This window comes from Leptopilina heterotoma, unplaced genomic scaffold (genome assembly GCF_015476425.1).
Source record: "Leptopilina heterotoma isolate Lh14 unplaced genomic scaffold, ASM1547642v1 Lhet_27, whole genome shotgun sequence".
Classification (NCBI taxonomy): Eukaryota; Metazoa; Arthropoda; class Insecta; order Hymenoptera; family Figitidae; genus Leptopilina; species Leptopilina heterotoma.
Window position 1 is genome coordinate 3,052,646 of NW_025110978.1, and position 14,029 is coordinate 3,066,674.

At 25.9% G+C, this 14,029-nt stretch overlaps 2 protein-coding genes across 6 annotated transcripts in view; one reads left to right on the forward strand and one right to left on the reverse strand.

Moving 5' to 3' along the window:
- LOC122503804 (junctophilin-1-like) overlaps nucleotides 1-8,512 on the reverse strand; it is a 112,883-nt gene extending 104,371 nt beyond the window's left edge. Inside the window, exon 1 of the mRNA XM_043614504.1 lies at nucleotides 8,097-8,512. The gene's annotated coding sequence lies outside the window, so the exon portion shown is untranslated. The remainder of the gene's footprint in view (nucleotides 1-8,096) is intronic.
- The window catches only part of LOC122503805, a 244,198-nt gene that overhangs the window by 171,593 nt on the left and 58,576 nt on the right, over nucleotides 1-14,029 (forward strand). The window lies entirely within an intron of this gene.

Sequence of the window (14,029 nt, forward strand, 5' to 3'; positions counted from 1 at the left end):
AAATATATTTTTCTGTTCAAATATTTTTAAAAATTACTCTACTGAAAATTATTTTTTTAAATATAAAAACCAATGTCTTGAAATAAAATTTCAATTGAATTAAGTAATAAAAATTTCTTCTTTCATTTGAACGTTTGAAACTTTAGGAACATTAATTTTTAGCACAGAACTATTAGTTTGATAGTAAAATATCTATTAATTGATGCATTAAAATTTTATTATTTTGCAAATAAAAATATCGTCATTTACCTGAACGTTCGCAACTTTAGAGATATTAACTTTTAGTAGAAAACTATTAATTTGACAATAAAATATCTATTAATTAATGTAGTAAAATTTCATTATTAAACGGACACTACATACTTTAATTTTAACGCAATTTAAAAAAAACAATTGAAAAGTTATCCTATTTTTCACATTGACTGATAGGTTCATAATGAACCAAATTAATTAACCGCCACAAAAGATATATAAAGTTTCCAGAAATTTTATTATTTAAAAATAATAGTTAGTAACGCTATTTTCAGGTACTACAATTTTTTTTTAATAATTAAGAGTTAGGCTAAAATCTATTTAATTTTCTTTTAGTTCAATAGCTTCTCAGAGGTTTTCTAAAGTAGTAAAAATATTAAAATAATTAATAGAATATTTTTAAAATAGAAAGATTTGTCAGTAACATGAAATCGTTCGGTTCTATGGACCATACTTGAAAATTTGTAAAAATTATTGATTCTAAGAAATTCGGAAATCGACATCACTATAAACCTTCCTATGATGAGACAAAATTATTTCACGTAATTTATATTTTTTCTAATGGAAGATCACTAGAATTTTTAGTAAAATTCATGTAGAAATTCTATATATTCACTAAAATTTATATAGAAAGATTCTATTGAAATTTTGTAAAACTTTTTCAGATGCGATATTATAATTCACATTTAGAGAGTATATTAATATTATTATTATCATCGTTAATATTATTGTAATTGTATTTACTATCTTAGATATAATCAGCACGTAACAATCTCCTAATTAGATAAAGATATAAAAAATCTTTTGAGTAAATTAAATCTCAAGAGATTATTTGGAAATTTAAAAAATGAAACATCAGCTAAGCACGAGACAAAATGTGATTTAAGGATAAAATATAAAGAAGATCAAAAGAAGACAAAGCAGAGTCTGAGCACATAAAACTTGAGGGATGTGATTGAGAAGGGAGAAAAGAGAGAACAATAGAGAATGACATGAACCATACATTTCCAATTAGATCCGACTGCATAAAATGTAAATCAAGAAATTGAAATTTCTTATTAGACTGTATGTGATTATTGAGTAGGGGAATAGAGAATAGAGGAACTGGGGAAGAAAGGAAAGACCGGAAATTGATTTGAAATTGAGAATGGAAGGGATGACGATAAATTTATTATTCATAGGTGGATTTGAAGCTTAGCAGAGAAGCAATTCTCTCTCTCTCTCTCTCTTGTATATTGAGCAGGGTCTCACATCGTCGCGACGCTCACCAGGCGCCGTGGCTAGCTAGACGTTGCTCTAGCTCTAACGAAGAATCAAGCTAGCTAGCCGGAGCGTCTATTTTTATCATGGGGGTAAGGGAATTGTTCCTTGTCCCGACCACGAGGCGCAGCTAGTGTGGCCCGCAGCAGCAGCAGCACACGTTCGCCAATGCGACCGGGTTCAAACAATTTATAAATAGTAGGTGTCACGCCGAGAGAAAATCGGCGAAGTTGCCGGATACCGCATGTGTCGCACACGCAGGCATTACGCCACATTAACACTGGAATTATTGATCGATGGAATATATTGATCTGTATCTCGTGAAAAATTTAACAAAAAAAAGTCCAAGTATTATCTCACTTTAGAAATAATCAATTTTGTATACCTATATATACATAGATGCTGTACACAGTTACCACTGGTCGCAAATCTCTCCGGAAATGATGAGATGTGATATGTTCTATATCTGTCTGATCAAATATTTATTGTTTTATATCGGGTCCTCTGTTCTTTGTGTTGCATTGTTGTAAATTATGGAAAATTGTATTCTGAAATATCGGCAACGAACTTCCTTTTTTTGCATTATTGTAATAATTATTCTAATGCAGTGGAACCTCCTCTCGAATCAGTTAACATCTTAACTGATTTCAATCAGTAGATGCTTTTTTACTTTCAAATCAGTTAATATTTACTAATAATAAAAATGTAAATAAATTTCTTAATAAAAAATCAGTAAATTTTAACTGACTTGAAAACAAAAAAGCAGTCACTAAATCAAAACAGTCGATTATTCGAACAGGACCTGGCTCTAATAACCAAAAGTTTTGAGGGTAGAAGTTGAAAATATTTTTGTTTATAATTAAGGATAAATAATTTTGTTAATTTATTTTATTATATTGAATAACAGTTATATTTTTTACACATTTACTTTATAAAAATCAAAAGATATTAATTTAATTTTAGGTTTAAGATAATGAAAATATTCGGATAATATGATTTACAGTTCGTATACTAGGGGGTTCGTATAATAGAGCTTCGAGTAATCGAGGTTCCACTGTATCGAGGTTCATTGTAAAAAGATTTTTAAAAATTTTTTAAATAGAAAAAAAAGTTGTCAAACTGGGAAAAGAGGTTTCGAATTAAAGTTATTTTTAGGTATTAAAATGAAACAAATGAAGGTTAGGACCCAAAATTAGTTCTAAATTGATACCTATACTTATTTTCATTTAACATTTCTATTCACAAAGTTGGTAGATTATTAACTTAGGAGCAGGATAAATACCCCAATTACTGAGGTTTAAAAAAATATTAGTAATATCGGCAACATTATATCATTGTGCAATATTGTGAAATTCTTTAATTTGATATTTGAAATTTTTTTAATATTCCTATAATATTTGAATATTAAGGTAATGTCAATTTCTATTTTAATAAATACTGTATTGAAAGTCAGCTTCAATTCATTCACTTTTTTATCTTGAAAAAGTTAAAACGAATCCGAATCGGCCGTAATTGGTACATTTACTTAATCAATATTAAATTTTTTTAAATTATTATATGTTTAAAGTCGTTAAATGTAATAATAATTTGAATTATTTCTTTTTTTTATTAAAACATTTTATTTGAATTAATAAATATTTTTAATTTTATTAAATTTTATTATTAATTATTATTCAATTGTTTTAAATTTCATTTCAATGATTATTTCGCTACTTGGAACAAGCTGCACTGCAAATTTTGAAAACTTGCTGCAAGCTTGCTGAAGATATAATGGTTACTTGGGAATATTTGAATTCTTTGAAGTAATTTTGAGATTTAAATTTTTTGAATGTATATTATTATTTGCTTTTTTTTAATTAATAATTATATTTTGATTTAAGTTAAACTAATAAAAAGAAATTTATTTTTATTGTACTGTGACTAATGGCCGATTGACCAAGTAACTGTCAATCAAAAGAAATGCCAATTAGTTGACTTTGTTTCTCTTTAATGAATTGAAATCTATTTTAAAAAATAACATTAGTCATTCGTCTTAATATAAAATTTGTATTTATATACAATTAAATAATTACGTATAATACGTAATTGTACGTATGGTACGGTATTTATAATAATTATTTAGAAAATTTTTAGCAAACGTATTTATAATACGTATTTCTAGAACGTAGTATAAAACGTACATTATATATTGCAGAAAATATTTAATTTTTATGACATATTTTTGCATATATGTACTTGAAAAAATGTATCGACCATTAGAAAAAGTTCCCTTTCGTTGCAATAGATATTCTGTAAGTAATTCTTTAGATATATATTTTTCATCACAATTTTGTTTTATTGAATTTTTTTTCTCTCCTATCGAATTGATTGAATTTTACCCGTTTCCGCGTTACTCTTCGAAGACCTAGCATTATCTTGAAATACGCTCTCTTTGCCTATTTACGCCTCAATTCCTTTTTACCTTGAAGATCATCCTACCATCTAGTTACTTTTTTCTCAAGTATTATAATGATACGATATATTGTTTCATGTGTATTTTTATTTATTTATTTATTTTTACAGTCGTAAATAATTTCGACTTTTATGTATCAACATTTTTCCACTTCATTCATCAATTATTATTTATTGGATCATATTCTGGATGATATAAGAGAAAATTTTTATTTATTTATTTTTTTTTTCGCTGCAATAAAATCTCGGGAAAGAAATTCGATTTTCGTTATAGCTGAAGAAACTTCTTTTAGCCTAAATTGAATATTGACCTAAATAATATTTACCCTCTTATTCGTATCTCAAGTAAAATGCGAATGTTTCGTCCTGATAGCCAAAAGTTTTCGAATATAAATTCTCCCCAATCTTAGAAGGCAGCGGTAAAGAAATCGGATCATTTGCATTTGGGTCACTTATAAAATCGAATTAATGGGAAGATACATCAGATAAATTTTGTTTTAAAATTTTTATTTACGATGAGGTACAAAGTTTCTTTTCGTACTTAGAACTTGGAGGAATTTGAATGATGAAAAATTTGGAGATTTTAGGAAAATTTTTTTATTAGTCTGTATATTGTATTTTGTATGTCAAGAATTTGATTGATAAACTAATTAATTAATTTGTATAGTATTGTTTTTTTAAATTTATTTTCCCTTGATTGTGAAAAAATTATAATATTAATCTCAAATTCAATATTATTTTTATTTGCACAAGCAGTGTTGTGTTATAAAACAGACTTTCTTTAAATTAAATTCATTTTGTTCAAATAAAAAAATTATTTGTTTTTTAAATAAGTTTTTTATTGTTTTTTTATTTTATTTTTTTCATTGAATTTCCTTTAGTGAATTTATAAATGAATTCTTTTGAATAGAAAAAGATTTTTTTTGTAATATAAAGAAATTTGATTCAAAAACTGAAAGAACTTGATTTAAAACAATAACAATTTGATCAGAATTTAATAAAGAATTTTTATAAGAGTCAAAGATATTTTGGATATTTCGATTCAATAAATATTATTTACTTGAAGGAAATTATTTTTTGATTTAAAGAATTTTTATTTGAAGCATGGAAATATTATGTAAAGCTTTAAAATTTCACGTGATGTAAAGAAGTTTCATTGGAATCAAAGAAATTTTACTTGATGCAGAGAAACTTCATTCAATGCAAAGAAATTTCATTTCAAGCATAGAAATTTCGTTTATAGCAAAAGAAATTCACCGTGGAGCAGGAAACATTAGAATTAAAATATTCTGTTTGAATTAAAAAAATTGTATTTAAATTAAAGATATTTTATTTGGGTTAAAAATATTTTGTTTTATATGAAACAATTTTATTTTAATTAAAAAAATTTTATTTAAATTCAAAACATTTTTTTGAAGCAAAGAAATTTGATTTAATTTAACAAATTTGAATTAGAATATTTTATTTGAATTAAAAATATTTTTATTTAATTAACAAATTTTCATTGGATTAAAAAAATTTTATTTTATTTAAAGAAATCATATTTGAACTTTCCGCATTTGAATAATTTTTATTAATACAATAAAAATATATAAACTAAGGAAACTTTATTTGAAACAAAGAAGTTTTATTTCAATTAACAAAGTTTTATTTAAATTAAAAAATTTTCAATTCAATAGAAAAAATTATAGTTTAATTATTAAAGTTTATTTGAACAATAAAAAGGCAATTTTTATTAGAAAAACTTTTTAGAAGTTATTTTTTAGGAAAAAAATTTAAAATACAAGGAAAAACATTTATTTAAATAAAAGATCTTTCATTGTATTAATTGTTCTTTTAATTAATTGTTCTTTAAAATTTAAAAAGTTTTTTTCTTAGTTCATCGAATTTCTTAAGTGTTTAAAAATTAAAATTTTATTCATAAAATTATTAAGAGCATAAATGGTAATAAAAATAATAATAATAAGTATAATAACAATATTAATTTTAATTTTAATAATATAATAACTATTGTAAAAAAAATAGTAATAATAAAATACCAATTTCTTATACCTAAGAGGGCTTCAGTTTCAAATAAGTAAAGAAGTAAATATTAATAAAGAAGAAGTAATAATATTAATAATAATATTTCCAATAAATGATCATAATTGAACTTCCTCAATAGCAAGGAATATTTAATTCACATTCCATGAATATTCCATTGAAACATTGGGAATATTTAATTGAATCACTGAAAATATTTAATAGAAATATCCAACCATATATTTCAGGAATATTAAAATGTAAGATATTTGGAATATTTTTATAGAATAATATACGAATACTCCATTAGAATATTAGGAATATAGTAGGGATATTCATTGGAATATTTTAATTGAATATAAATACCTAAGTAAATAAAACGAAAAATAACTTTTTACATTTATATTTTTGTTTTCAAATAAATTGATAATTTATTATTAATATATTACAAAAAATGAGTATTGTTAATAATAATAATGATAATAATAAAAGTGATATTTTCACAAAATTTCAATGAAATATTCCAGTAATATTTCGAGGAAATATTTATATATTATTTCAAAGAAAGATTACAAAAGTTCTTAATATTTTTATAACTCTAAGAATATTATAAACATTCTAGGAATACCCACAATATTCCAGTGAAATATTCCAGGAATGTGAATGTATTAGACTGAGAAAAAATTTTTTTAATCAAAAAATAAACAGCCAATCAAAAAAATATGAATTAAAGATATTTTATAATTGAATTAAACGTATTTTTTATTGAATCAAAATTATTATGTTGAATTAAAAAATAATTTTTTGTTGACTGTATAACAAAGATAATTATATTTGATTCAAATATATTGTTTTCTCAGTGTATTTCAATAAAATATTCAAGAAATGTGCATGTAAAATTTCAATTGACTTCTCTCGAATATAACCGCAATATTATGAAATATTCCATTCATATTTTTGGAATATGTCACTGAAATATTCCAAAAATATGAATGCAACATTCCATGCTATTGAGGTTATATTCGAAAGAAATTCCAAAAATATTGCTCTCTATCAGAACTTGATTTTATTTATTTGTTGCAATTTAATCCAGATTTTGAAAAAATTTCTTCATTAGAAGTAATAGTAAAGAAAAAATGTTAATTGTCTGAAGTAATTCGATAAAATATTCTCTACACTTAACACTCGAAAAAGAAGAAATTCACAACTCTTATTATTACGCATATAGACATATAAATATATATATGTTCATGAAGCTACATGTGGCGTTCTTGTTCACCCGTGTCACGAAGCACGATGCGCAACCTTAGCCCCATTGTACGGGGATCCAGGTAAATGACTTTTCGGCTCAATTTCAGCTCGAGTTACCTGGCACGATTCCCCGTTCACTTTTGTCGGGCATTCGACTCGACGACGAACGGCCACCTACTACTTGCAAGCTTAATAAACCAGCCTATGGCGGGCTAGTTTTAGAAATCTGTTTTTAAAATGCGCGCCGAATCAGTGTGTCAAACAAGTATACATAAGAGAAATTCGTTCAAGAAAACAACGGTGATGATAATGTTTCTGTGTTATATACGTGAGTGTGAGAGAGAAAGAGAGCCAGAAGTAAAAAAAATTATTCTCACTTTTATTAGAAATCATTCAAAAGGAAAATGAGTGAAAGGATTTCAAATATTTTTTCCCCATTATAGATCATTTTAATACCAAAAAAAAAACCAAATCGAAAATTTCGATTTTCTTATGTCTTTAAGAAAAAAAATAGTCTAGAGGCGCACTTGGGAAATTTTTTCAACTTCAAACCTTTTTCAATGTTGTTTTCCACACGAACGATCGATCCACGACGAATCCACGAGACACGTGCATCCATTTTTCGCGCACTCACTTTTCGGAGTTGAATCGATGATTTTATAGGTGAATTAATATCATATTTTTCTAATTTATTTTTTAATTTAAAAAAATATTAAATTTTTGACACTTTTGATATACACTTGAGAAGACGGAGAGAAAGAGAGAGAGAGAAATAGGTGTAGATTGATAAGCTCCAAAATGAGGTGGATAAAGAGGAAACCACTGGTCGATTACTCAAGAAATATACGGATATGTAGTACCGTGGTTTTGTGGTTGATCTGCGCCTTGAAATTCTGACATATATGAGCCGATTCGTTTCTTGATGAATATTATTGTGTTTAATTTTTTTTTATTTTTATATTGAGATAGATGATTTATTTATTTTTTTTTTAGAAAAATTTTTTCCTTTTATTTTTTCTTCTTTATTTATTTGTATTTTTTTTCGTTAGGACTCTATATTTTGAACGTTGACTAGCGCGAAGAAAAACGGGGTCGAACGTCAGGGTGGTGGCATGATTGCGACTACCTTGTCGGCGCTGCCCTCACGGCGACAGCGTCGCGACGCCTCTTCGTGAAACACATGCGCTGTTCAATACCGGCCACTATAGGATCGCTTAGCTTTTTTTCATTCACCCCGTCGGCATTGAATCTCACTTTTTTCCCAACGGAGCCATTGATTTTTAGATTCAGAAATTTTTTTTCCATTATTACACTTAATATTGTTGATTGAATAACAATATATTGTTTTTGAATAGTGTTTTGACATTGTTTGGTATCTGAAATCGTTAAGTATTATTTTTAATGAGATTGGTTTGGTAAGATGATAAATTTGTGTCGGCTGTCCCTTGTTTGAACTGTTCTTGGACTCATCGTAAGCTTTCGTAAGAATTTGTCAAGTACTTGAGTTTTAAAAGAAAAAAATAGAGATGAGAAAGGAGATTCTTACTAAGACTGTTTTAGGAATAAATTGTTTGTATCAACTGTCAACTGTTTCCGCTGTCCCTAAGCTCTTTAAAAGTCTCTCAGGAATTCTTTAACTGCTAAAGTTTGAAAGAAAAAAGAGAGGAAACCAGAAGAAAAAAAGAGACTTTTACTGAGACTGCTTTAGAAATAAACTATTTGTATTAACTGTCCAATGTTTCGGCTGTCCCTAAGCTCGCAGAAATTGTTTAACTAGGGGAGAGTGGGGCAAAATGGGGTACCTTTTTGAAATTGGCTGTTTACAGAGAACCAAACGAATAAATCGATTCAGCTAAACTTCAGAATTCTTCTTTGTACACTTGGCTTTGAGGAAATTATGACAATAGCGGAGAAAAAAATTTTTGAAAGAACTTATATCGTATTTTCTAAGAAAGTGCTAAAATCCCATTTTGCCTAACCCGTGGGGCAAAATGGGGTGGCATCAAATAACTGTACAAAACATTGAATATTTTTTCAAAATTCATTAAATTCTTGTTGTATGAGATTATAAATATGAACAAAAAGTAGGATATTTTATTACTATGAAAAAACAAGTAATATTTATTAGAATTTAACAAAAAAACATGGATTTTTGCAAAATATCGATATATCGATAATGAAACATCGATAGTATAAATGCCTCGAAGCAAAAATATCGATTCTTTTGCAGGAAACCTTTAAATATGCATAATATAATGTTTTTAAATAGTTTTAATGGAACGGCGTAGCTTCCGGCATGCCCCACACTTAGGTACCCCATTCTGCCCCACACTGCATATTAAAACAAAATGCAATGTTTACAAGTTATTGTAAACAATGAAACAATCTATTCTACTGGAAATTACTCTAGAATAAGTACTGAAAAAGATCCCACACTTGCCAAATTAAATGCATTAACCCAAAAAGTTTAGTAAGCACTTTAATTTTGAAAAAAATTCATATTTTTTTTGCTTAAAACTTAAAAGTTGTATAACTTTCAAAAAAAAATTTTCTTTCGGGTGTCTTCATAATTAATAACAGTTTCTTATCAACATGAATGATATATGTCGAGGGAAAAAAAATTAAAAGTACCTATCATGGAAAAACAGAGGTACCCCATTTGACCCGCCTACCCCATTTTGCCCCACTCTCCCCTACTTGAACTTATAATCGTGAAATAATATCGTAACAAGTTTTCATGTGAAAACGAATGTTTTAAACCATTTTGGAAATAATGTATTAGTACCAATCATTTTTCGTTTCAACTGTCTCTCGCAGAAAAAAAGTTTTACCTGAAACAGCTATTTACAAAATTTTTAGTCGTTTAAATTAATACTTTTGATATTCTAGAGAAACTTATCGCTGTTCCAGGTATTATTTTATATCTAAAGCTCCCCTAGCAATTTGAAAATTCCTTGAACTCAAGAGTAGACTGGGACAGTTGTTATTCTCTAACTCTAATTTTGTATCTTTTGGATAATTGGAAATAATACATTTCTATCAACTGTCTCTAGTTTTTTCTACACTTATTGTGAGAAGTCAGATGTTCCTTGAACTCTAGAAGCAACTGGGACAGTTAATTCTAATAGATTATTCCCGAAGAGTTCAATTATAGAAAAAAGAAATCCAAAAAGTATAAATGTTTATTTTTGGAAACTGTATCAACTATCCATAATTTTTTCTTCTCATCAATTATAATTTATTACTTTTTGACTATTTTTATATAGTCAGAAATTGTTTGAATTAGTATCATTATCGTAACAAGTTCACAGACAATTAACATTTTTTATCATTTCGGATATAACCCGTTTGTATCAACTGTCCTTTATCTCAATTATTCCAAGTTTTCACTTTGGACAGCAGAACTTTAGAAGACTATCTCTGCTGTCCGAAGTGAAAATCTGGAATGCCGCATTTTTCTTAAGGTTGAAATTCACTTAGGGTCTAAACGAATCCCGACTCTACGGCAAATGCGGCTTAGTGGGCTTACTTTTACTTCGGACAGCAGACCTCTTGTGGGAATTTAAAAAGCTCCTCGAACTTTAGAGAAAAGTGGGACAGTTAATACAATTGCAGTATTTTCAAAACGTTTATTTATAGAATAAGGAACCCAACTGTCCCTTATATCAATTGCCCCAATTATCCTTTAAGCGGGTGTCAAAGTCGAGTCAGCTGTTCTATAGCAGCTTCAATGGAAAAGTCCAATTGAAGTTAACGTACCTTTAAGACTCCTCTAGAAATTCAAAAAGTTTCTCAAACTTTTGTAAAGACCTAGGACATTTGGTAGGAATGGAATATTTCCGAAACGTTTAGTTACTCACCCAATTAGTAGAAATTGTTTATTTTTGAAAACTGTATCAACTGTCTCTAATATTTCCTGTTCTCTAAATCTAATGTAGTAACTTTTGGACTATTTTTACAATCTTAATTATTGTTAGTAAAAGTTTTGTAACAAGTTTGCACTTGAAAATAAATATTTTTAATTGTTTCGGAAAAGATAAATTTGTCACAACAGTTCCATGTTTCAACTGTCCCTAGCTTTTCTAATTCTCTCAGAGGACTTCTAAGAATGTTGCAGCAGGTTCACATAATATGGAATGTAGTCAATTTTCCCCTTTTAGATAAATCTTTATGATTAATGATACTGGAATTGTTCCATTAGTGTTAATTGTCCCTTACACTTTCTGTAGATTCGACTAATAATAATTAATTTAATTAATTATTATATAATTAATATATATTATATAATTAATTATTATTTAATAAAAAAATTTTTTTTACAAAACGCGGAATTGTGACAAATTAATTGTGATTGTAACAATAATTGTTAATAAATAACTTGTAACTAACTAGAAAATTAAGAAAATAATAGACCAACAACTTTTTTGTTGATAGAAAAATATTCCAATAATCTTACAGGAATATTCCAAAGGAAGATTAAAAAATTTTTTAATTCCAGTGGAATATTTTTGGAAAGTCTAAAAAAGAAGTAAAATTTTCTTCTAGATTAAAATGAATCTAATGGAATATTCTAGAATTGTTTGACAAAAAATTTGCTGGAGTGTTTCTTCATAATTTTCTCTTCTATTCTAAATATTTTGAGAATATTCCTTGAGAATTTTCTTTCAATTTTCTTGAAAAATATTTTAGCAATGGGATTAAATTATTTTTAATTCTTTTAATAAAATTATTTCCTAGAAAAAATTGTTAATTCATCTTTTGCAAATCTTTATAGAAACAATTTTATATTTAAAAAAATGGATGTAAATTTATTATTAAGAGTTTGCTAACATTAAAATTTCAACTTAAAGAGAAGAATTTTAAAAGAATCAAATACAATTTTTTTTATTTAAATTCTTTATATTTATGTAAAGAAAAATTAGAAGAAAATTAGTTTGAATTATTTTTATTGAACTTATTTATTCCAATAAAATAATAATCCAAACTAATTTTGCTTGTTCAAACGAGCAAAATTAGTTAAAAAATAAAAAATATAAATATAAAATAAATTAATAATATAAAATAATTCTATAAAATCAATTTTATAGGAACTATTTCTAATTATCTACTACGAGAAATGTAGAGATTTTTTTTTATAAAAGAACCTTTTATCATCTACTGAAAACTAGTAAAACTAGATCGATACTGCTTTTCGAATAATTGCTGCTTTATCAACAGGGTTTAGTGTAGAGTTACTGATTTAGAAACGATGTAAATTTCTTTCCGTTTGATGGCAGCAGCGCTCAATTTAAAATAAAACAGTTTATATCAATAATAATAACAACAATAATAATTGATAACAATAACAAAAGCGTCATTTTTGTTACAATCTTTAAAATAATTACGTAAATTTCTTGAGTAAGATTAGTGCTGATAAATTTAAAAATTTGAAAATTTGCAATGTAAGAGTTTAATTATTTATTGTGAAAATGTTGTTGTATCAAATTAATGCGATAACAGAGTTATTCGATAACAACTTTTTTTATAAAGATTAAGTTATTTCAATTTAAATATTTCCTACTTCCTTCAAATATAAATTTTGAGATTATTTAATCTGAAAATTAATACAGAATAAAATTAATACAATTAATACAGAAATTTAAAAACAAAAATAGGTATTATTGAATCATTAATTACAAAATTTCTTCTATTGAATTAAAATTGCAATTTTTTTGTTTTTTATTTTAATTTAAATTTTTTACTTTAAAAATCAATTAAATGAAATTTTTTAAAAATTTTGAACAGTAAGGCAATTTATGAAGGAAATTTAAAAGTTTTTGAAAGAAATTAATTTAATTTTCGTTTAATGAGCGAGAGATAATTAATTTACAATGTAAGTGATATATAAGAGAAATTATCGATAAATTATAAAAAAATGAAATTTATTTGCAATTTTTTTAAGGAAATAAAAATACATTGAAATTTCTATATTTCTAACAAGTGACGTATATTGCGTTATGAGAAATTAAATCATATTAATGATGCAAGTTGTAGTTTAATTGACAAATTTATAAATAATCGCATTTCACTGATGTACATTATGCAACTACTGAAAAATTGATAAGAAGCACTTTGGGACCATTCAAGTATTACATAAGCATTTAAGGGGGAGGGGGGAGTCTAGCTATTGCTTATTTCCATTAGAAAAAATGGCGCTAATGCATATAAAAAATCTTACATGAGGGAGGGGGGGGGGTCTAAAAACCTGAAAAATATGCTTACGTAATACTTGAATGGCCCCTTTTGCTTTATGCTTCGAAATATTATTCAAAACCAAAAAACAATGGGAATTCCCGATTAGGTAGAAACAAAATTTTTTAAATTGTCATTGTATTTCAATATTTTTGCTTATTTCAGTATCAATATCACGTAGCGATTAAAATTAAACTAATTCTTTTTATTTTATTTATTTTTATTTATTTTTTTATTTTATTACCCTCAAAAATTTATAATCTTTTTTCATTTATATTTTTTAATATTTATTATTTTATTTAATTATTTATTTTGTAGTAAATTATTAAACTGATAAAATATGATAAAATATAAACTATTTGAATTGTTTAAATTTATCTATTGGCTTACTTATTAATACAAATTGATAATTAAAATATATTATTTATTCATCATATGTTTTGCTTTTTATATTTTATAAATTATTGTATTTTGTTAATGTTTATGGTAGACTTTGTTAATTATTATTAATATTAATATTGTTCTTTGTCATTAATTAAACTATTTTAATTTTTAAAAATTA